The sequence below is a fragment of the Rousettus aegyptiacus genome, unplaced genomic scaffold, assembly GCF_014176215.1.
Source record: "Rousettus aegyptiacus isolate mRouAeg1 unplaced genomic scaffold, mRouAeg1.p scaffold_m13_p_8, whole genome shotgun sequence".
In the NCBI taxonomy this organism is placed as follows: Eukaryota; Metazoa; Chordata; class Mammalia; order Chiroptera; family Pteropodidae; genus Rousettus; species Rousettus aegyptiacus.
The window spans coordinates 7320794-7346351 of record NW_023416311.1 but is presented as its reverse complement, the minus strand read 5'-3'; the positions used below and the strand labels follow the sequence as shown (position 1 = coordinate 7346351).

General features: G+C 41.8%; 1 protein-coding gene across 4 annotated transcripts in view; it reads right to left on the bottom strand.

Annotated features, from left to right (window-relative positions):
• Window positions 1–25558, bottom strand: part of MRTFB (myocardin related transcription factor B) — a 177402-nt gene that overhangs the window by 125064 nt on the left and 26780 nt on the right. Inside the window, exon 1 of one of the 4 annotated variants that reach the window (XM_036225798.1) lies at window positions 25492–25554. The exons of 2 other annotated variants lie outside the window; for them this stretch is intronic. The gene's annotated coding sequence lies outside the window, so the exon portion shown is untranslated. Of the gene's footprint in view, window positions 1–25491; window positions 25555–25558 lie in introns of those variants that run through there. One more of the 4 variants, XM_036225796.1, reaches the window with a different exon arrangement.

Genomic DNA, 25558 nt, shown 5'->3' with positions numbered 1-25558 from the left:
TCCTCCCACAACTACAACAAAATTACAACTAAATTATAAAACGACAATCATTGAGAACCACCTGAAGTCCAGCTGAACAGAAGTCCTGTAACTAAGGTTACAAAGAAGCAGCCACATTGAGACTAGTAGGAAAGCGAGCAGGTCCATACCCATGGTGTGGTGATTAAAAACTGGAGAGACAGCTCAGCTGCAGAGGCCCCTCTGAGAAGCAAGGGTCCCGGCCTCACACCAGGCTCCCCCAGTGCTGGGACGCCAACGCCAGAAAGAAGAGTCCCCATAATATCTGGCTGTGAAAACCACTGGGGAATGAGTCCAGATGAGACATAAGGCTGGAAACCAAGACACAGTTCTTGAGGGGCCCACAAATGGACTCGCTTGCTCACAGACTCAACTCGCTCTGGGTGCCAATTCAAAAGCAACAGCTCAAGGGGCACCAGGAACTAAATTCACTGACTTCAGTGCAAGGGCTGGAGGGGCAGGGGTCAGGGCAGCTCTCCACAGGATGGATGTGCTGGCAAGAACCATTGTTCCTTTGTTGAGCGCTCCCGCCACCAAACCAGCAGGAACGAGCAGACACGAAATCTTTTCTCTCCATTAACTGGCTCACACTGTTCACCCTGTACTAGAGACTCCCTGAGACTCCACCCCACCCACCCAGCTCACCAGACAGCACAAGACTCTGCCAGTGGCTCTCCCACGTAAGCAGATTCCTCGGCTCATGCTGTGGACTTTCCCCAAACCTCTGCAAGGTCCGGAGACACCGAACAAGTAGTGCTGGCCGCGGCACGGCCTACGCCACTTGCCAGGCATCAGCAGCAACCACGCTCCACTTGCGCTGTATCTCTCACCAGGCAGTCCCAAGCCCGATGGTGGTGGCTGGTGCTGGCTTCAAACGTACCTTCAACTAAGCTGCCACACGCCAGCAAACATGGCAGCTAGCCTTAGCTCACATCATGCTGCTCACCAAAGGGTCCCAAGCCTGAACACTAGTGGCCGCTGGCCTGTTTACAGCATAGCCACTCCGAAGTGCCTCCAATCCTGGGCCAAAGGGCAACCAACCACAGACCACTTTGTAGTTGCTACCAGGTGCCCCCAAGCCCAGCGTAAGCAGTGGCTGACCTTAAATTGCATCAGAGCCCCTCTCAAGATGCTCCAGAATCAACACACCCGGTGATCAGCTTCAGATGACGCCAGATCACCACCTAACTAGCTCAACGAATAACAGCCCTGAAGGGCAGGCTCAGCGGCGCGGAGCTCTGCTAAAGAACCTCCTGCTCTGTGGGGTCATTCTCCCTCCCACAACAACTTGTCTGCTGTTGTCACAGCCAGTTCTCACAGCCAGTCAGCCTGAAGGTCAACCCCACACAGTGACACGCCAACCGCAATCAAGGATTGACTACAACACACGACCACGCAAAGGACACCCCTGGAGCACCCAGCTCAGGGGAACAGGGAGACTGTGCCTCACAGAACACCTAACATACACCACTCTGCCAAGACTAGGAAATGTAGCAGATCTAACTAATATACAGAAACAAACACAGGGAGTCAGCCAAAATAATGAGACGAGGCAACATGTACCAAATGAAAGAATAAGACAAAACTCCAGAAAAAGAACTAAATGAAATGGAGACAAGCAATCTGCTAGACACAGAGTTCAAAATACTAGTTATAAGGATGCTCAATGAAGTTAGAGGAAGAATAAACTTAGTGAGAACCTCAAGAAAGAGACAAAAACCATAAAAAAGGACGAGTCGGAAATGAAGACTACAATAACTGAAATGAAGAATACATTAGAGGGACTCAACAGCAGACTGAATAAAGCAGAGGATCAAATCAGCAATCTAAAACGCAATGTAGGAGAAAACACCTAATTGGAACAGCAAAAAGAAAAAATTTTTTAAAAAGGGGTAGTTTAAGGGACCTCTGGGACAACATCAAGCATTACCAACGTTCACATCATCGGGATACCATAAAGAGAAGAGAGAGAAAAGGATTGAAAACCTATTTAAAGAAATAATAATGATAAACCTCCCTAACCTGGCAAAGGAAAGAGACATACAAGCCCAGGAAGCACAGAGAATCCCAAACAATATGAACTCAAAGAGGCCCACGCCAAGATACATCATAATTAAAATGTCAAAGATGCAATGGACTGGTGGTTACCATAGGTGTGGGAGGAGAGGGGAGGGAAAACATTAAAAAATAAAATGTTAAAAATAAATAATAAAAAAAATAAAATGTCAAAGATGAAAGACAGAGAATCTTAAAAGTAGCAAAGGAAGAGAGCTATGTATGAGGGAGTTCCCATAGACTGTTAGCAGATTCCTCAACAGAAACACTGCAGGCAAAAGGGACTGGCATGAAATACTCAAAGTAATGAAAAGTAAGGACCCATGACTAAGATTACTCTACCAGGCAAGGTTTTCACTTAGAATTGGAGAGATAAAGAGTTTCCCAGATAAGAAAAACCTAAAGGAGTTCATCACCATTAAACCATCATTATAAGAAATGTTAAAAGGACTTCTTTAAGTAGACAAGATAAAATATATGACTAATATAAGAAAAAAATAAATTGTCACTGACCCAGACAAAAAGTAAAAGCAGTGGCTCAACCAACTATAAAGCTAGTTATAAAGGTTAAAACGCAACAACAGAAAGATTATATGTAATTACAACAATTAAGGGACAGACACAAGCATACACACAAAAGAAGCAAACGATAATGACAATAACATAAACAGAGAGAATGAGTAAAAATTGTAGTAATTTTAGAATGTATTCTAACTTAACATGATCGTCAACTTAAAATAGACTGCTATAAACATAGCTTGGTGTGTGTGTGTAAATATATATATGTGTGTACACACACACACACACACACACACACACACACACATTTTAACCAGAAACCAAGAAACTACAAAAGATATAAAACAAATAAGGAGAAAAGAATCCAAACACAACACTATAGAAAGTCATCAACATATAAAAGATGAAGAATATAGGAAACAGAGAACTAGAAAAACAATCAGAAAATAAAATGGTAATAACTATATATTTCTCAATTTCTTTACATGTAAAAGGACTAAATGCTCCAATCAAAAGACACAGCGAGGCTGAATGGATTAAAAATTAAGACCTTGGCATATGCTGCCTACAAGATACCCACTTTGGACTGAAACATACATATGGACTGAAAGTAAAAAGATGGAAAAGATATTTTATGCAAATGAAACATAAAAAGCTGGGGTAGCAATACTTACATTGGACAATACAGACTCTAAAATAGGGGCTATAATGAGACAAAGAAGGGCATTTCATAATGATAAAGAGCACAATCCAACAAGAGGATATAACTCTTGTAAATATTTCCACACCCAACATAGGAGCACCTAAATATATAAAGTAAACCCTGACAGACATAAAGGGAGAAATCAACAGTAATATAGTCATAGCAGGGAACTTAACAGCTCACTGACATCAATGACTAGATCATCCAGATAGAAAATCAACAAGAAAACAGTGTCCATAAGTGACACATTAGGTCAAATGGATATAATTGATATGTTTAGAACACTTCACCCAAGAGCAGCAGAATATGTCTTCCTTTCAAATGAACATGGAACGTTTTCCAGGATGGACCACATGTTAGACCACAAAACAAGTCTCAATAAATTTAAGAAGACTGAAATCATATCAAACATCTTCTCCGATCATAATGGTTTAAAACTAAAAATCAATTACGAGAAAAAAACTGAAAACACAAACATGTGGAGGCTAAATAACACAATACTAAACAATAAATGCGTTAATGAGATTGAGAAAGAAATCAAATGGTACCTCGATACAAATGAAAGTAAAAACACAACAACTCAAGAAATCTATTGGACAAAGCCAAACCAGTTCTAAGAGGAAAATTCATAGCAATACTGGTTTATCTCAAGAAACAAGAAAAATCTCAAACAAACAATCTAGCCTTACACCTAGAAGAAGTAGAAAAAGAAGAACAAAGCGCAAAGTGAGTAAAAGAAATGGTAAAGATCAGAGTGGAAATAAATGAAAATAAGAGTCTTAAAAACAGAAAAGATTGATGAAAGCAAAAAAATAAATCTTTTCTTTTGACAATTTTTTCTTTGAAAAGATAAAATTGACAAAACTTTAGCCAGACTCACAGGAAAAGTGGGGGCTCAAATAAGAAATGAAAGAGAGTGATAACAGACACCACCCAAAATACAAAGGATTACAAGGAAATTCTATGAACAATTATGTATCAACAAATTGAACCTGGAAAAAAATGAATAAATTTCTAGAAACATACAATATTTCAAGATCGAGAACAAAAAATCTAAAAACAGACTGATAACTACTAATAAAATGTAATCAGTAATCAAAAAGAGTTTCCCCGAAAACAGAAGTCCTGAACCAAACGGCTTCACACGTGAATTTCACAAAACATTCAAAGAATTAAAACCTATCCTTCTCAAACTATTACAGATGAGGGAAACTGAAGAGGAGAGAAGGCTCCCAAACTCATTTTACAAGGCCAGCATTACTCTGGTACTAAAACCAGACAAAAATCCTCAATGAAATATTAGCAAACTAATTTCACCAATAAATTAAAAAGATCATACGTCATCATCATGTGGGATTTAATCCTGGGATCAAGGTTGATTTAGCACCCACAGGTCAAGTAACATAATACAGCACATAAACAAAATGAAGGATAAAAACCATATGATCATATCAAGAGATGCAAAAAAAGCATTTAACGAAATCCAATATCCACTTAAGATAAAAACTCTAAGCAAAGTGAGGGGAGAAGGAACATACCTCCAAAATACAAGACATTGAAAAAAGAAACTGAGGATAAAAATAATGGAAAGATAGACTGTGCTCATGGATAGGAAGAATTAACATTGTTAAAATGTCCATACTACCCAAAGCAATCTACAGACTCAATGCAATTTCTATCAAAATGCCAAGGGCATTTTTCAAAGAAGTAGAACAAATAATCCTAATACTTACATGGAAACACAAAAGTCCCGAAAAGCCAAAGCAGAACAAAGTTAGAGGTATCATGCTACCTGATACTGAACTATACATATACTACAAGACTACAGTCATCCTAACAGCATGGTACTGGCATTAAAAAAAGACACATAGATCAGAAGAGAGAATCCAGAAGTAAACACACATCTATATGATCAGTTAATCTATGACAAAGGAGGCAAGAATATACAATGGGGTAAAGACAGCCTCTTCAATAAATACTGTTGGGAAAACTGAACAGACACACGCAAAAAGTTAAAAGATCACTTGTTTACACCATGTACAAGAAGAACCTCAAAATGGATTAAAGACCTACATGTGAGACCTGAAACCATAAAACTCCTAGAAGGAAACACAAGGAGTAAACTCTTTGACACTGTTCATAGCAATATCTATTTTTGATATATCTCCTTGGGCAAGGGAAACAAAAGCAAAAAATAAACAAATGGGACTACATCAAACTAAAGTTTGTACAGCGAGGAAACTATCAACAAACTGAAAAGACAACCTACCGAATGGGAAAAGAGATTTGCCAATGATACATCTGATAAGGGGTTAACATCCAAAATATCTGAAGAACTCATACAACTTAACACTAAAAACCCCAAACAATCCAATGAAAAAATGAACAGAGGGCCTGAATAGCCATTTCTCCAAAGAAGGCATACAAATGGCCAACAGACACATGAAAAGATGGTCAACATCACTAATCATCAAATGAAAATCACAGTGAGATATCGCCTCACACCTGTTAGAATGCCCATCACCAATAAATCAACAAACAACAACTGCTGGCAAGGATGTGGAGAAAAGGGAACCCTTGTGAACTGTTGGTGGGACTGCACATTGGTGCAGCCACCATGGAAAACAGTATGGAGGGTCCTCGGAACCTTAAAAACAGAACAAGCATATGACCCAGCAATTCCACTTCTGGGTATTTATCTGAAAAAATCCAAAACATGAATTTGAAAAGATATATGCACCCCTATGTTCACTGCTGCATTACTTACAATAGCCAATATATGGAAGCAAACTAAGTGTCCATCAATAGATAAATGGATAATGAAGTGGTACACAAACACAAACACACACACACACACACACACACACACACACACACACACACACACAATGAAATATTACTCAGCCAAAAAGAAGAATGAAATCTGACTATTTGAGGCAACATGGTTGGACCTAGAGGGAATTATGCTAAGAGAAATAAGTCAGAGAGACAGATACCATATTATTTTACTTATACAGAATCTAATAAACACAATAAACGAACAAAACAGAAACAGACTCATAGATGCAGAAAACAAATTGATGACTATCAGATGGGAGGGGAGTTAGGAGCATGAGTGGAAAAGGAGAAGGGATTAAGATGTACAAATTGCTAGTTATAAAAACAGTCATGGGGATGTAAGGTATAGCATAGAGAATATATTCAATAATACTGTGATAACTATGCATGGTGTCAGATGGGTATTAGACTTATCGGGGTGATCCCTTTGTAAAGTAGATAAATATCTAATCACTATGTTGTACTCATGGAATTAATATTGTTTGTCAATGGTAATGGAAAAATAAAATCTAAACAACAGGAGATAAGTACTGTTAAAATGTTCAGTTGAAACTTACTTGATTTCATTAACCAATGTCACCATTAAAAATGAATTAATTAATTAAAATAAACCTAGAGTTTCAAAGAAAATTTTTTATAATACTGAAAAAAAACGAACGGGAGATAGGTTAAATTATCGTACATCCAAACAATACTATACAGTTACAAGAAAGAATGAGGAAGCTCTCTGTGTTAACAGTTACATGGAAAGGTATCTGACTTATCGCTAATGAAACAGTTCATCAGAAAAAGAGAAAAAAAATATATTAGTTTTTTTGCTAAAATGAACCTGGATGTATATACAGGAAAGTAGCAGAGCAGTACCCGACCGTGTGAGCGGGACGGTGTGGTGGAGCGGGTGCCGGCAGAGGTGAGAGCGGATTTTAGTACTGTTTCATCGTTATCTTTGAACAGGTGAGTGTACTACTCATGCATAAAAAGGAAACGAATTAAAAAGGTCTTTTTGAATGTTGGTCCATCCTCCACTACATACACGCTCTCTCATCTTTGAGCCACGGGCAACTTGTTTTGCCTTTTGTGTATTCATCTTAATGATTAAAATATTGACCTGAACAGAACTAGGGAAATCCTTATAATAAACTAATAAAAAACCCTTCTTAAATTGATGTTGCTCTATTACTCCATACTATCCCAGTTCTACAAGTTACAGGAAGCACGACTGTGGGCAAGTCATTTGACCTCCTAAGCCTCTTTGTAAAATGGGTATAAATATCACCTCCCTTGCAGGGTGCAAATTAAATGAGACAGTATAAGTCAGGCGCTTGGAATGATGCTGGCACTGAGAAGACATTCAGTAATTGCGCGCTGGCTCCGTTTTCCGTTATGGTTGTTTCCTGGCTGATGCACTCACCTGACTGGCATAGTATTCCGCCCACATTTCAAGAGACCTTGCCGTATAAGACCCGTGGTGGTCAAAGCTTTCTCCTCTGTTTTTCAGGCTACTTAGATTCAAATTCCAGCTCTGAAATGTTCTAGTTGGTGGGTAAGTCACTTAAACTTTCAAAGCCACAGGATCTTTAGTTAAAAACGGGGGTGACAAAGGTACTTACTTCACAGGATTAAAGGGAGGACTGAAGAAATATTAGATGTGAGGTGCCTGGCAGAACTCTGGGTACATAGTAAGTAGTCAATAAATGTCAGCAATTAGCATTATTTTGTCTACCACATTCCTGGTTCCGTTATGTGAAATAACATAAAAAGTACTGCAATTATCATCTAAATTTTGTAAAAACCTCATGCTAAATGTCACTTCGAGCTTGTCTTGACTTCCTAATTATACTTTGAACTTCCAAATGAAAAAAAGTTTATTCCTACCAACTGTTCTGACACACAGACAAAAATATTCTGGTGAATAAATGATAATGGGGTTTAAAAGTTTCCCTGACACAGGCATAATACAGGCTAGCTCTAAAAGTAACAGAGGTTCAAATCAGTATCTATGTTTTGTATTGTTTTCTCCAGCAGTTAGGATTTTTACAGGCTTTGGATTTCTAGATATTTGTCAACATAATATGGCTGTATTACAAACTATGCCTTTTTGAAAGAAAATAAAAACAATTCTAAATTTTAAAGAACAGGTATTGTTCCTATAATCACTTCTTAAAACTAGGTACATAAAGTAATTTCAATGGATTACAGGAATTTCCAAAAATTTGCTTTTTTTTAGTACATTCAGTAAAATGAAAGCTCTCTGTGTACTTCTTATTCCTTATGACAGTGTTATCTCTTAGCTTTTTCTTACAGTAGCCAGAGACATTTAGGATTTTGAATCTTTGAAAGTAACTATTTAGGGTTACAATTTCTGCACTGGAAATGACTAAACTAATGAAGGGGAAGGCAGTTCAGATGTCTGCGTTCCACGACCCCTTTGTTTTCCAAGCAGCATTATTTTAATTATTTCCTATAAATACACCATTGTCCTTAAGAAAAATATTTTTCAGATAAAAATTAAAAATCTTTAATCATCACTTGGAACATCACTTGGAAATGACCTCAGCATATTCTCACCCTTCGAAACCACATTTAGTGCATGAAAATCCACTTGCCAAATAAGAAAAGCAACCATTACATTAAATAAATTAAATAAATTACTTTTAAAAGACTTAAGGGTTTTTATCAGATGGGTGGCAACAGAATATTTTTAGAAATTTCAGGGATATATGTCAAAAATCCTGCCAACTGGCCAGAAGAGAGGCGTGAGCCAGAGGGATCCTGCCGACCCTGCTGACCCTCTCGCCCCTGCTGCCGAATTTCAATAGGTACCAAAGAACAAAAGGCAGATTCATGGTTCTGAATAACCCAACCCCATGTACAACAGATAAGTACTCAAAGAACACACAGGAAACAATATAATAGGGAAAACTTGTAGTAGTTTTAAAAATATTTACAAAGAAAACTGAAAAGAACCTAATGCCCCAAAGTAGGTTAAATATTGGTACATTTATTCCACTAAAATTATGCTATAATTGGGGGGGGGGGCAAATAGATATATATATACTGAAAAGGAAAAATGTCCACGACACATAATTAAGTAGAAAACCTTGGCTACTGACCAGAATGGATTACGTGTGTGTGCAACACACACACAGAGCAAGAGAAGGATTGGGACAGGCAGGCTAGTGGACAAGGGCGAGTAGGGAGAGTATGTGCAGGGCAGGCTAATGCCAAAGAAACAAAGAACGTGAGAGGAAAAGAGACAGGCAGGACACAGAGAGAAGAAACGGGCCCGAGGCAGAGAGGCCAACAGATACACAGGCACAGACATGGAAGAGTACTCTCCAAAGTGGCTACCGCTATGACTGTCCTGTACGGTGGCCACCAGCCATATGTATCTAAGTTCATTAAAATTAAATACATTAAATTAAATTAAATGTACAACTTCGTCCTGCAGTCGCACTAGTCACCTTCCAAGTGCACACAGCCACACGTGGAAGGCTTCCGTGCTGGCAACGCAGGACGGAACGCTTCCATCACTGCGGGAAGCCCTGCTGGGTAGCGCTACTCTCCACCCTTCGGTGTTCTGTCAACTGTGTATACGTCCATAGCACGCAAAGAGAATAGAGACGTTTCCAATTGAAAAAAAAGACAGCCCCCCTCCCCCATTCAGCATTTCTTTTAATGGTTGTTTTTCAAACATCACAGAGGCACGGGAGGTTTCATAAGGGCCGAATGACTGGTAATACTGCCAATTTTACCTGAGTTATTTGATTCTTACTACCTCAGCTCTATACTTAATAAGAGTTCAAATACCACCGAAATAAGGAAGACACGACATACATTTGGAGCATCGTGACATCGCTCTTGTTCTCTAAAATCAAAAAAGGTCATGTTAGTCACTCCCAATAGAAGCCAGCGGTTGACAGAAAGCCCTTGCACTTCAGACAAACATTTTAAATTGAAGCTTTTCTTCAAAAGAATAATAGCATTTAAAAATAGCAGTCATTTTTTTTTCTGAATCAATTCAGTACAAAGTAGAAAAGAAAAAAAGTAAACTTAACGTTAACTTAAACAAAAGTGCCACTAAAAAAGCAAGAGGCAATGCTAAGAACCAGTTTTCAAATGAAGGCTACGACACAAAAGCCATATCCAGTTTCTAAAGGTTTTGTCATGTAATGCAAGTTTGAGGCATCTGGTAGGGTTTTTAGAAGGTAATATTTTAAGGAAAAGTTATAGAAAGGACTCCAGGAAAAAAATATAAGGCATATATACAAGTTTGAGGGGAACGTGCAAATAATACTTTGACGTTCTTAGTCCCCTTTGAAGAAAACCACCAGTTGCTGCTGAAAGATCCCAGTCCAGTCCCTGCTGCTCGCCCGACCAGCATCCAGCGACTCACTGCGTTCCACGGGCAGGTCTGTGTCCTCAAAGCGCTCCTCAGAATCCCCCGAGACACCACATTCGCCCATTTCCCTAATGCAGCCGCCCACTACTCTACCGCCAGACCCCAAGTTCCAACCATAACAATCTATTCAAGGTTCTTACCACAGGCCTTGCATTATATATAAACCTATAAAGCCACAGTAATTAAGCCAGTGTAGAAGTGACATAAGAATATATTACAGACCAAAGGAGCAGAGCCCACACATTCTCAGCAATCCAAATGCAGACAAAGTGACAACATGAATCACAGACAATGCATCAGAAACACTGGCTTGTGCAGCTAGTTTATTCACATGGAAAATTATTCCCTATCTCATACCCACACGAATAAATTCCATGTGGATTAGACTTATACTGCAGAGCAGGACAAACTTTTAGAAAAATACATGACGAGATCTCTTCGTAACCTCAAGTACTCAGAGTATGGAGGAATTTATTAATCATGATAAAAAGCACCAGCCATAAATGAACAGACTAATAAACCTGACGTGATTAAAATGTAAAACTTGAACACAATGAAGCACGCTATAAACAAAGTAGAGAGATAAGCCACTGGGAGAACATACTTGAAATGTAAACTATCAACAAATGATAAGTAGCCAGAATATATAAAGAACTAAAATTATAAGAGGAGAAAAGCAATCCAATAGAAAAAAAGATATATTAAAAAAAGATATAAAAGAGAAACAAGTCACAAAAGAGGAAAATGAAAAACATCAATAAGCATGAAAAATGATACTCAAATACACTAGAAATCAGGGAGATACACTACTTTAAATTAGCAAAAATTTGGAAGTCTGCCAATACCAAGCGTGGCAAGGACACAGAGCAAGAGGGACTCTCAGAGAGCGCCGTGCAGCCTCTCTGAAGAATGACTGGCAACACCCAGTGCGCTGCAATTCTGCCTCTAGGTACGAACTCCAGAGAAGCTGCTACCTATGCACAAGAAGATACACACCAACGGCATTTGATAGCAAAGTGTGGAAATAACCAACGCTTCCGCTGGCATACAATGAGTACACAGGATATACCCCGGAATGCCATACATGAAGGGATCACTGCTACACACGTCTGCTTGGACACACTTCATACATGATGCTAAATGAAAAGACAAGCTGCAGAAATATATGCGCGGTATGAGAGCACGCTGTACGAAGCCCAAGGTCCACAACCTGACGCGTGACTTGGAGATTCACACACGTTAACACGGAAAGCCGCGCAGGGGAACGACACGCACACACTTCAGGACGCTGGCTCCTCTGCAGAAGGAAAATGGGGAAACGGCGTCCGGGAGGGCACGCGGGGGGCACCGACTGTATCACTTCAAGCTTTCAATGTACAGCAAGGGCAGCGCGATGTTAAGATGTGGCTATACTGCATAGAAGTTACATTTTTTTCTATAGTTTTCTGTATTCATGAACTATTTCAAAGCGTGAAGTAACCTGAATTTTAAGGAAAGAGAAAAAGAAGCAGAGGGCTGACCTTAACCTGATATTGAGATTTTGGCTATAGATAGCTTTTCTTTCCTTTCTGGTCTTCTATATTTTCTAATTTCTTTTTCATAAAGTCAACCCAGACACTTCCAGCCCAATTTATTCTCCCATCTGACTCCCAAAACCGACACCGCGCTTCTGTGGCCCTTTGGCCCAGGACCTGGCAGTGAAGGACACACCGTCTCCTCCACTCAAACACAGCTTCTTGGAGGACCCGCCACAGGCACTGTCACTTCTGCATAAATTACGTACCGAATGCCTACAAGGTGCCAGATACTGTGCCAGGAGCTAGGGGAACATAAATGGACAAGACAAACATTGTCCCTTCCTCCGCTGCTTTGTTTCAAGGAATAGAAACATTAAATAAACATAGCAAAAACTACATAATTACAATTGTGAAGAATGCCATGCAGGGAAAAACTTGGTGTTATGGGACCACATGACAGAAAGGCCTAAGACAGTCTAGACTGCATAGGAGAAATGGGACTATGCAAGGAAGGGAGGGAGGGTGAGGGGCCTCTGGACAGAGAGACAAACCCACCAGTGTCTTTGTCACTAGGCCGGAGCACCTCGGGGACAAGGACTGTTGGTGATTCATATCTGTGCCCAGCACTTATGCGGTGCTTAACAAATGCCTCCCGCTGGATCCTAAGCAGCCTCTGAGCAATCCGGAGAGCCGGTGCCTACAGCTCTGGCAGGAAGGCCGCCCCTGGGGGACGACCTGCCAGGCACAAGGCCAGTCATTCCGGGAGGCAGAACACAGCCCGATCCCTCAGAAAGCACCTGCTATATGTTCCCTCGTCCCCATGTCAGGAGAGGGCTAACCTGACTCTCTCTTCACCTGTCTGTCTGTCATCTATCCATCCCTTCCCTGCTCAGGAACCTTATCCCCACCTTACTTAACAATTTAATTCAGTACATTTAAGGGAACCTATGTGTGCCAAGCTAGGGATAAAGATCCACACAGGAGCATCGCCTCTGCCTCTCAAAGAGCTTTCCTTCCAGATCAGTGGAATGCAACTAGGCGTGACTGTGCCCCAGGGCACATTTAACAATGCCTGGAGACATTTTTGGTTGTCACTTTGGGGTAGGGATAGTGTGTGCTAGTGGCATCTAGTGAGTAGAGCCCAGAGATGCTGTTAAACACCCTACGATGATGCCCCCACAACAAAGAACTTTCTGGCTCCAAATGTCCATAACACCAAGGCAGAGGAACCTGGTACAGGTTATTTAGAAGCATGTCTAGAAGTCGACTGCCAAAGCAGGACAATGTCAGAGGTCAAGTGCCAGAGGCCAATTATGTCAAGTATCAGAGGTCGAGGAGAGTATTAAACACCTGATCATTAGATGAGCATATAAAAATGTCAATAGTGCTAAGGTTGAGAAACCTGCTCCATAGAATTAGCGATGTGACAATATCACAATGCAGCAGATGCATAAGGCGTTGTCCAAACACAAAGGTGAGGCGTCTAGTCTAGAACTGGGGTGAAACAGCTTCCTTAGAAGTGACATCTAATTGAAAACCTGAAAAATATGAGTCAGAAAGGGACACAAGGATGGAAGCAGACAGAAGGGACAGCAGTCGGCAAGGAGGAGCACGGAAGGAAAGAAATACGTCTGTACAGTGGGAGAGTGGGGCGTGGCTACCGACGGGCGAGGGAGGCAACGGCCGGGTCCTCATGGGCTTGTGCAATGGGTTTTTAGGGCAATAAAAATAACGAAGGATTTACACAGAGGCGTGAACAAAACCAAAACTTATTCTAGGACAACAGCTCTGGAGAATGGACTGCTAAGGAACCGACGGTCATCGCCTGGCCTAACTGTGTTTTGAGGCTGCAGATGGCATTCCAGAGATGCTTAGAAGGTAAACATCACACCAAGGTGTTTATCTATCACAGCTGTCTGCCTAGTAATTCCAAAGCCCCCAAACTCCCAAATCTAAAAGTTTTTTTCGAATTGATCTGCGGCCTAACCTAACCAGAATTATGTGGTGGCAAAATCAGAACATGAACTGACTTGAGCCTATTTATAACACATTTATCCTATTTATTGTGACCATTTCAAAGCAGAAGTATTAATGTTTAACTGTGTGGTGCCAACCCAGCCCACTCAGTAGCACATTAACTTTTTAAAATTCAAAGAAGTCTGTATTCCAAAATGCAGCTGGGCCCATCTAAGATAAGAGACTGTGGACTTATACAAGGTGCTGAATACACTTTGTCCAACCACACTGATTTGGACGAAGTGGGTTACTGATTATTTGTTCAGAATATTTTTCTAAATCACTATCCTTACTAATAATAGTATAAAACTTCCAGATATTCCATATATACATACCATATGATTCATTTTATGGCACTTTGCCTTAAGAACCTAGAAATTTGGCATGTGATCCTAGCAGACTCACAGTAGTGGGATTTGGGGAAATACTAAAAAAAATTATTTCACAGCAATATATTTATTTACTTCATAATTCCTCCTACTGGGATTGTCACACAGAAGAAAGACTTGGCACAGCCACAAACACATCAGTGACTTGACTGTCTTGAGAGAGGAGACCTGGCCCTCTTGGTACTTGTGTTAAGTGGTCGCTGGTCCTGGCTGCAGCGGAAAGGCTCGGCCTTGTCCCGGTCATTCCCACCCTCGTTCAGCACACATCCGTGAAAAGGGTCCTGTGCACCAGGCGCTGGTGACTCTAGGTGCTGAGGACCCAGCGATTCACAAGGCAGATGTGGCCCCACGAGGTTATGGATTTGCAGGGGCACACGGACATGAAACATGAAATTACGACGAGGTGTAAAAAGTTATGATGGGAACGCACGATGAGGACGATACACAGCGGAGGGACCAAATGAAGTAGGAAAGGAGGAATCTAGACAGAGCTCTCTGAGAAAGCGATACTGAAGCTGAGACCAAAGGGCAATGAGAAGGTACCGATCTGAAGGGACTAGAAAGAGAGAAAGAAACGGAACCGAAGCAAACCAGAGACGAGGGGAGAACGACGGCTGAAAGCGGAGGGTGGGCGGCAGATGGCCGGATGCGGCCTCCCTGCAGAGGGGCTGGAAGGGAGCTCTCAGCCGAAAGAAATCCTACTGGAAACTGAACTACGCTCCTGATGTTTTAGGAGGTACTTTGCCCACAAATAAAATAAATGTCGGAAGCGGAGGTTAAAGTACTTAAACGTTTATTTTGTGCTTATTTGGGCTAAGGGAAAACAATCCTAAGTAATAAAGAACACCTAAAATGCACTTCAAATGGATCAAATGAATAGCTGTCTATTGAAGCACTTAGAGCACTTACAATGAGTTAGAATAATAAATTAGGTCATCAGCGACATGCTGCCAACTTTGTAAAGCACTATGGTCTGGCAGGGTGTTTTACAATAATAAATTTACCAGAAACGTAATTGAGATATTCAGATGTCAATTGGGAAGACTTTGGCAACATTAAAGTTTCCAACCACAGATATATCAGTATAAATCATACTCTCTATTCTGAACCTATGATAGCTTGAAAAGAAAATGCTAGTACTCTGCCCCAAAGATCCAAAGGAGCTAGCCAGCCATAACAACTATTTTTATTACCGGATTCTTGTTATCCTATGCTAGAGTAACGGACTTTCAAAAACCAGTGTTAGTGCATTTTAGTTCTAATACTTTTTATCCTAAAAAAATTCAAGAGACCCACTAAACTAAAAGAGCTCACATTTAACTAAGTGCACCTGGGAGAATTTGGGGGTTCACACTCCCTGTAAGGGGAGGCGATACTTCACAACTGTGACTCTCTTTATGGATACGCTTTTTTTTTTTAACCACCTCCTCCCCCAATTTTTGTTAGTCATCTATTTGTCCACCCAGACCCTCCTAAATTCCTCAGTGACTGGCTTGATTTGTAGCTTTCCTCTCTACCTGATCTGCCATCACGCTAGAGGAAGTGGAATTCCCTCTACTTACCCAGAGTCCCAGGAATTAAACTTCCTCAGCAGCAGGAACCTTCCCATTCTCTGCAACCTCCCACCATAACAATCACATCCTACACCCACCCTAGAACCCGGATTCTGAGGCAACCTCCTGTGAATACATCGTTTCCCCCTTTACGCCTGCCGTGCCCGATCGTTCACCCAGCCCTCCCTCTCTCCATCTGTCCATCCATCCATTCTACACTCAACTAATAGTCATTAAAGACCTGCCTTTTGCCAGGTTCTGTTCTAGTTAGAGGGTGGAAAATATTAAAAGATGTAATAACCCAGACAGAAATCTCTGCCCCCCATTGAATATATAAACAAGCAAATAGGTAACATGTACGCTGCCGAATGGAAATATATGACGCAGGGGAAATCAGAAAGGTGGGGAAGGGGCTGTCAGTGCCTAGCAAGAGGCGCGCAGGTCCAAGAGGGGTGGCCAGAAAAGCCACGGGGAGACATCGGAACTATCCTGCCCCGGGGAGGGGGAGGAAGCAAGCTATGAGGAGCAGGGGTAGTGAGAGGGAAGAGAAAAGCAGACTTCTCTCACACGCCGGCCGCTGGGGCCGTGTCCAGAACAGACCGCGGGGGCAGGAAACCGGCTCTGGTCCCGCTTCCCCCGCAGCCCTTCCAAGCGGGGGCGCTGTCTCCCCCTCACGGCCCTCGCGCTGCTGCGCTCGGAGGTGGGGTGGTTTCCAGACCATTCTCTTTCCCTCCTGCAGCTTTGAATCTGATATCATCAGACTCTATCACCTAGTCGGAATGTTATCATCAAGCTGTCGCCCAACCACCCGCCACCCACTCACCCCCACGACCATTCGCCAAACCAAGACGACACCTGCATCACTGACGTCTCCTGCACCTGCTCTGCCCACCACGCCTCCTACACTTTCAGCTCACCTTCTTGCAAGTCTCGACCCAACATGCATTCAGCTTGCTGAGGTCTCCACGGCACTGATCCTACCCCCTCTTCACTGTCCCTCGTTCCCGGGTGTGGGCTCTCCCCTCTTCTACCCCATGGTCAAAGCCCATGGCTTCTGTGTGGCTGTGTAGCAGACCCTCAGTGCTGACTAACTCCCACTCCGCCCCGATGCCACACCCGCCTCTGACCAGGGAAAACAGAGGGAGTGGACGGAAGCCAAAGATCAGGAGAGGCACGCTCCTGGGGTAGATGAGGGGATGGGACCCGAGGCAGAAGGACCGCGCTAGGAGGGGCAGGGAGGCTCCCCCGAGTGAGGAAAGGGAACGCCGGGGCAGGCCGCTCAGGTGGCGTCTGGGTCCGGCAGAAGCCTGAGGGTGTTCTCGTCTGGCTGCTTCCACGTTCTCAGTGAATGAGAACAAGACCACGAAATGAGTTGGGTGAGGAGAGAGCGGAGGTGTTAGAGGATTGAGAAGGAGAAAACAGCAGAATGGGCAAATGAACGGACATGGGAGCTCCCTGAGGCTCAGAGCCCCTCCTGTCCCCTCTCCTGTCCTCTCCTCTGTTATCCAGTCTGGACCCCTGGCTGGGGAGCGGGAGGGGCTCTAAAGCCATTTCAATGAGGCCCACACCCAACTCAGGGTTTCCCCATCCACATCCCTAAAACCAAGCACTGCTGAACAAATTCAGAGAACTGAGATGAGTCCATCGCAAATGCATGTTAATTCATTTCAACTGGATCCTCGATGTTTCTCAGTAAATCATTTGTCTCTCATTAAGACCCATCCCAACGTTCACGGCAAGCTAGAATCTCTACTTTCTTCAAGCCCCTAGCATCCCTCCACCCCCGTCACTCTGACAGGATGAATTTGGCTTCTATTTTATTGAGGGCAAAGTCCATTAGATGCACACGAGCATCGTTAAAGAGTCCTTTCTCTATGGCTCAAGACCCCTGCAGGTCGACATCTTGCCCTTCCCTCCTGGCTCCCAAACACTCTTCCCTTCCTTCCATGGGGAACCCCGCCGCCTCTCTACCACTCCCATCCCCAATCTGCAGAGCTTTATTCAGTTTTCCTACCTTTCCTGCATTTTCGATTTGTTAAATCTATAGGTTATGAAAAGGAGTACTCCAGATTAAAAAAAAAAAAAATGAACGAGTTACATGAATAGGGACAAACAAGGAATGATCCTGACAACAGTGATAAAATGGGTCTCATTGCACAACAGCATGAGCTTGGAAGTGACAGAAAATAAAGTTAGATGGCTGGGTGGGACGAGGTTACAGGGTATCTGAGCAGCCACACAGAGGAGGCCGATGATTTCTGAGCCCGGAAATGCTCGCGATAAAAGTAGTATTTGAAAGAGATGAGACTCGGAGCGCAGGGTGAAGCGGGGTGCGGGGTACGGTGGGAAAGGCGGGATTTACCTTGGATGAAGAGCAGGATGGGGGCTGGGGGCAGGGAAGGTGGGAGGTGAGAGGGTGAGGCAATCATCCGGACAAGAGCGATGAGAACCTGCCAAGTGTGGAGGTGGTGGGAAGGAAGGAAAAGACAAAAGACATTTCCCAGGGAAAAACAGAGAGAAACTGGTGACTGACAGCATCTTGTGGATCGATTCCAACCTACGCTCCTAAGGAGACGTGGTGTAACTGCTACAAGATGAAGGCACAGCACGAGGCTGCGGAAACTCTTCGAATCACAGTGCCTGGAGGCTGGAGGGGCCAGGACCTCCGAGATGAGCTGGCTCAGCACCTGAATTTATAAAGAAGGAAACAGAGGCCCAAACAAGTGAAGTGACTTGTCCAAGGTCACAAAGCAAGTTGCTGAGAGAGTTGGGACTAGAACTATGTCCCCATCTGTCTTCGGAGCTCCCTGCTGCCTCTTCTAGAACCCACTCGGAGTGTCCTATTTGCCCACAAGACTCCAGTGTCAAAACTTACACTCTGGAACTAGCCACCTGGTTCTGGCCTCTGCATCTGGTTCAAGGAACATAGTTCTCGACCATCAGGGCTTCAGGGCTGCTGGACCGACTCCCAGGCCCTTCCTGAAGACATGCCTGACTTGTTCTTCCAGAGGGAGCTCAGCTCCATCTCCAGATACTATTTTGAAATTTCTAGTAAGTCTCAAGTCAACAAAGTAAATAAGACACACATCCTACTCTAAGGATCATTAAAATGATTCTGAGATTAAAGGGCAAACAATATTGACCCTTACTGTTTCCTTTTTCCCCTCCAATTTGGACTCAGTAACAGAATGTAGGATGCTGTTTGTCTTCTTTGTGATGGAAATCTTGAGCCTTGTGTATGATTCCCTGGCAAAGGCTGGAATTTGTGTTTGGTATTCTTCACACTGTCAGCTCATAGAACTCTGATGATAACAAAAGTAGTCTACAACATTTCTAGCAGGGCTTTTACATTTTTTTCCAGACAATATTCCTTAGTAAATAGGAGTTTCCAGGTAATATCCTAGTGAACTTTGAGCCTTAATAGAAGTTAACACGAATATAGCTTCCAATGTTTTATGGAAACCAAGCACAGTAATTTGCACTAAATAAATACAACTTGGCTATCTCATTTCCTATGTCAGTGTCAAGAAGAACTTAACAAGCTACCATGACGTGACCAAGCAATCCATATTAAAACAGATATTTAGTGTGGACTGTCCTGAACTATTTGAACAGATTAAGACCTGCATGAATGAAGTCAATAGATAATGCTGAATTATTTTATAACAGAAGTATTTAGAATTGTTTATTTTTTCTCCTCTTGCTTTTCTAAAGAGATGCAACAACAATTTTTTTTTTTTTTTTTAAGAAAGAACAACTACAAAATATGACAAATCCTCCTTTGGAAAAATATTGACAATTCTGTGTTTTCAAGGACATATCGTCAAAGTAGCAGTATCTGCACTGATGCCGGTATAGTGATTAAAATGTATACAATTCAGGTATCGAACTTGACCCCTTGATTTATGTTTTCTTCTAAATTTTATCTCCTCATACTATTCATTTTTAAATTTATATTTTACCACATGCTTTGAGCATCTCAAAAGCTTAAACTGTGTACATCTGTTGGCTTAGCAGCTTTAAGATATTCTCCTTTGTGACTAAGCAGCAGGTGCTGTTCAGTTTATTTTCAAACACGTAAACTAAGCCCTTGAACTTGGAGGAAAAGCATTCGGCTTAAAGTTTAGAACGGAAGGAACTACACAACTGCTTCCTTTAGAACAGCCTGATTTTTCAGCTTCCTGTATGAAAATAATACTGTATTTTTATAAGAATTGCTAAGAAACAATGAAGAAATTATATTTAAGCCTTTAGATGGTTAAGTTTCAAATCCTTTAAAGAGCAAATATTTTTTCCCAATAGTTTTGATATTTAAACAAGCCAGGAACAGAATGGATTAAAAAAATAAAATAGAAATGTGGTACAAAGTTTAAATGGATTATACAATTTTCAGATTATTATAAGAAGTTCATGTTTTTTTCCAGTAACTGACAGACATTAAGACTTTTGGCTTAAAAAGTCCCAACTATCAAGCTACTGTATTTGGTAGAGATGATGGAAAAAAGGTTTTCTTTGTTGGTGTGGCTGCTGCTATTGTTGTTATGAAAGTATTTTGACTAAAACACACTTACACACATCAAAGTTGTTATTAAACACAGCTTCTCAGACTCTAACTGAACCAGAGATAATTGACTAGTCCATTTAAAAATAAAATGCATGCAGAATCTCAAATTCCAGGAGAGGGAAGTAACCGCTCCAGGGTACAGGCCTTGAACATCCTCCCAAACTTCTACAAAGCAGCCACGTTGCCACGTCTGCTTCCACGACCTGCTTCCACGACCGTCTCTCACATACGGATTTCAATGGCTAACATGCAGAGCCGGAAAGACGATTATGCTGCCCATCAGCTCTAAGTTCTCTCCCTGCATAATTTAATGTATTACTACTATGCATTTAGAAATGTTCTGTCAAGGGCTGTTAAATGAACTAAAGCTTATAATGAAATTCAACCTCTCATTTTCATAGTATTCTTTCCTAAAAGCTAACATTTCATCTTACTCAAATATTCAAGATACAGATGTGTCTAAAGTTCCAACCACTTGGATGTTTAGGAGAGAGTAATACAGACTTGGAACACTCTAGCTATTGAAACTACCATTTCCTGGATGTTCTCTGACCCACTCCGGTCCTACACCTGCACAGTGTCCAGCATCAGGCCCCACCGCTGTTTCAAATGCAAGGCTCAGAGATCCATAAGCCCCTGGCTGAAGCCAGGTGGACAGCAGCTCAACCCCAGTGTAAGTTCCTGCCATGGAAGCACCGCAGTCCGCTGCTGTGGCCTGGACCCTGTGAAGTAAAGGGCTTCCTGGAGGAGAAGCAGTGGTGGGAACGGAAGGCTGTGGTGGCTGGTGTCTGGAACGAGGACTCAGGGCTTCCTGGAGGGCTCAGGGATTCCCTACCTGGAATCGGACACTTGCGGAAGACAATATGGGAAGTCCCGAACAAGAAAAAGCTAAAGGAGTTTATCACCACCAAACCAGTTAAAGTGATTGCATTAAGATCAAAAATGTGAATTATAAAATGGCAATAACTACGCACCTACCAATAATAACTTTAAATGTGAATGGATTAAATGCTCCAATCAAAAGTCATGGAATAGCTAAATAGATAAGAAAACAAGACCCAAACATATGCTGCCTACGAAAGACTCATTTCAGATCAAAAGCAAACACAAACTGAAAGTAAAAGGATGAGAAAAGATGTTTCATGGCACAAACAAACAAAAAATCCTGGGATAGCAATACTTATACCAGAAAAAAATAGACTTTAAAACAAAGGCTGTAATGAGAGACAGAGAAGGATCCAATAATCACACTTCTGGGGATTTATCCAAAGAAACCCAAAACACTAATTCGAAGACATATGATCCCTGTGTTGTATATGTGCTGTAAATAACTGCAGCATTATTTACAATAGCCAAGATAATGGAAGCAACCTCACAGTCCATCGATGGGTGAATGGATAAAGGAGAGGTGGGCTATATAAACAGCCGCATTTTACTCAGCCATTAAAAAAAAAAAAAAGGATGAAATCTCACCGTGGGCAACAATGTGGATGGATCTAGAGGGTACTGTGCTAAGTGAAATGGGTCAAAGACAAATGCCATGTGGTGTCACTTATATGTGGAACCTAAAAAACAAATGGACAAAATAAACAAACTTGTGAATAAAGGGAACATTCTGATGGTTACAGACGGAAAGAGGTGAGGCGGGCATAGGCGGAAACGAGAAAGGGATGAAGATGTGCAACTTGCAAGATATAAACACAGTCACGGGGATGTGTGGTACAGTATGGGGAATACAGTCGATACTCCTGTGATAACCAGGTAAGGTGTCAGGTGGGTCCTAGACTTACTGGGGTGAGCACTTTGTAAGTTATGTGAATGTCTAATCACTATGTTGTACATCTGAAACTAATATAATATTGTATGTCAACTGTAATTGAAAAATGAAATAATTTTAAAAAGAAGACAACAAAGGGAAGCGTGCCTTCCGGATCCCCGGCAACCGTTCCTGCGCCTTCTCCCGGTGTGCCTTGCGCCACACTGCCGCTGCACCTCCTGGCCCTCCTTTCCAGCGACGTCCACCCACGTGCACGACGTTGGTCTCTCTTTACCTTTTCGTCTGCCCACAGGAGTCTAAGGCCATGGGGTGGAGGGCGCACCTTCTCATTCTGTATCTACCCCTAGTTTCTGGAAGAGTAGTTGGTGTGAGACAGTCATTCAGTATGTTTCTGAATGTTTTGCGGGAGACCCAAAGTCTTTCTTCTAGTATGTTCACAACACCACCTCCGAACGGTGTCCAGCCCCTATTCCATGCCTAATGTTCATTCTTTATACCTAATCAAAAACCACTATCAGGAAAGGATATGATACATCCCTTCATTCTAAAAGGAAAATGACAGATAAGTGGCTGTCCTCTCTTGTGGCTGACCTCTCTTGGTGGCTCTGCAAAAAGAGGGCATTTCAATCCCATGGATGTGACCAGGAGCGAGATTCCAGGCTACAGCCAGGGCTCACACCACAGGGGCACCTGCTTTCCTCGTACACTGGGCATGTCCACCACACAGGAAGCCTATTCTGTTTAATTATTTTCTTCTGAGTCCTCAGCTCCTTTGGTTCTGCCTAACTTCTATCTTTACCCTGTGTTCTCCGGTAACCCTTGTCTAGACCCCTTAAGTACAGTAACTAAGCCATACTAGCAACTATACCACTTTAATTAATACACTGATCACAGACAGCCATATAGTACAGTTCAGCGTACACGTAGTTTATTTTATATTTGTCCATTTTCATTCTCAACTACTTTGGAAGTTGCCTAAGAATAGGAGCTATGTATTCTTACTTCCCCACACTGAGTCCTAGCCCAATGCTGACAACAGAGAAGGTAGTCAATGGAGGACACTACAAACAAGAGTTGTTATCCAGCAAACACAGAAAATGTTTTAGACAGTAACCTCACTGTTACAAAAACATTCAAAACTACCAGAAAGCTAGAATGAACAATGGTAATATTGATGCTGTTAAAAAGCAATTCACATTTACTAAACGCCAAACTTTGACTTATGCCCTTCACAGACAGTCTCTCATTTAATCCTCAAGAGGTTTGGAGAGGTTAAATACCTCAGTTACACTATCAACGGGGGCACCAGGCAGGCTGGTTCCAAGTCTACATTCAACAGGCTTATGAATTAAAAAATTAAGATCCCCCAACTAATGCCTAACGGTATGGCTAAGATGTGCAGTGATTTAGAAGAACTGCTTTAAAAGAATTTCACCTCCTAGCCCCTACTCATGGAGTTTCCTTCACAGGAACATCATCTTCGCCCCACCTCCCTATCGGGTAACTCCACACATCCTTAAAGTCACCTCGAGCTTTCCCTAACTCCCTTCTGCAACATTCCCACCACACCGTGCACACACCGACAGTCTGTCAACGGTCCTGCTCTCATCCACGTGTCTGTTTATTTATTTCCCCATGAGAATCTGAGCTCTTAGAGTTGAGAACAGTGTACTTTCATCTGTGTGCCCAGGTCTCTAACATAGCACCTACCACAAAGCAAGTGCAAGGTCAAAGTTTGTTCCTGAAATAATTGTAGAAACAGCATTAAGATTCTTAGTTTGCAACATCTATCTTTCACGGCAGATCTGCATCAAGATCTACATCATAACTTTCAACTCAATAATTTAAATTTGTTTCCATAGCAACTAGACAAAGTGCTTCTTATAATATCGGGAGAGGCAAGCTCTAACTTAAGGTTCAACCCACTGAAATATTTCACAATCATTTGCTTTTGTTCTTAGTATGAAAAGATAGAATGACAGCATTTTGCTCTCTGTAACTTCCTCTCTCTTTAAGAATACTTGAACTTTCAACAGCAAAAAAACCCAAAACTTATTTTTTCAAACATAACTAACTATAATTTCATCAATAAAAGGACAGCATCTTATTGCTTTACAAATCTGAAATGTCTGTAAGAGAACAATACATCTAATCAGGCCATAGTTATATTTCAGACTCTTACAGACCAAAAGATAGAAATTGTGACATTTTATTTTTAAAATAAACATCACTCCTTTCTGACAATCGACTTTATATAAAAGATGTCACAGACATCTTTAAGAAAGTAATTACAGGAGCGACCTCTCTGAGCTAATTTAAAACACGGCCTAACTCAGGTAAGGGGATATCATAAGACAACTTCTGAAGGCCTCCTCCACCTCAGTAATTTTAAATGAAAGAAAAGGGAAACTGGGTTCAATTTTCATTCTTAATTAGCTGCTTTCTGAAAGTTTTCTGATTTCCGTGATATTAAATTTCAATTTCTGGGCATCCGTTCACGTTTTTAAAAATAAAAAAATAAATGGTCTCCTTCCTTTCATCCACTTCCACCCCCCCTAATTGTCACACCGATAAAAAGCAGGGGTGGTACCTAGATAGCCCCAAGTTCTTATCAGGATAACAAAGCAGAAATGTAAATACATCTCAGCGCAAGGGGAGGCTGCTCAGCTACAACTCCTTCAGCAGGGAAGCCAACAAAACATAGCTGGTGATCAATCACACATCCTAACTGGGAAATCTACTCAGTGAAAATAAACTGGGTGCCTAAGTGCCTGAGTTAATTAAATCCCCCCCCCCCGCCCCACAAAAGATCTCATCTGAAATGTACTGAGTCTCCCAAATCTTTTATTTTAAAAACCTGTCCTCAAGATTTACTACTGGAAGTAACCATATATTAACCACAACAATTCTCATAGTTTGGTTCTGACCTTTAATGACAAATGGGATGCTGTTTGGTTTAGAAGCCCAACAATTTAGATAATAAACCCTTCAAATGATACTGAGTCTTCCTGATATGTTTAAAAGCTATGAGTCAGCTAAATGAGGAGACTGACAACTTCGCTATGTTATCCTGCTGAGTTCAAAACATCGAAGGTCAACCCACTTCACAGCTCCACCCCTCAGTCCTCCGGTCTACTCACCAGCGTCTCCGCTGCTGCTGAGCAGGACCTGAAGAGCAGGAGTTTCAGGAATAAGTTAGGAGACTAT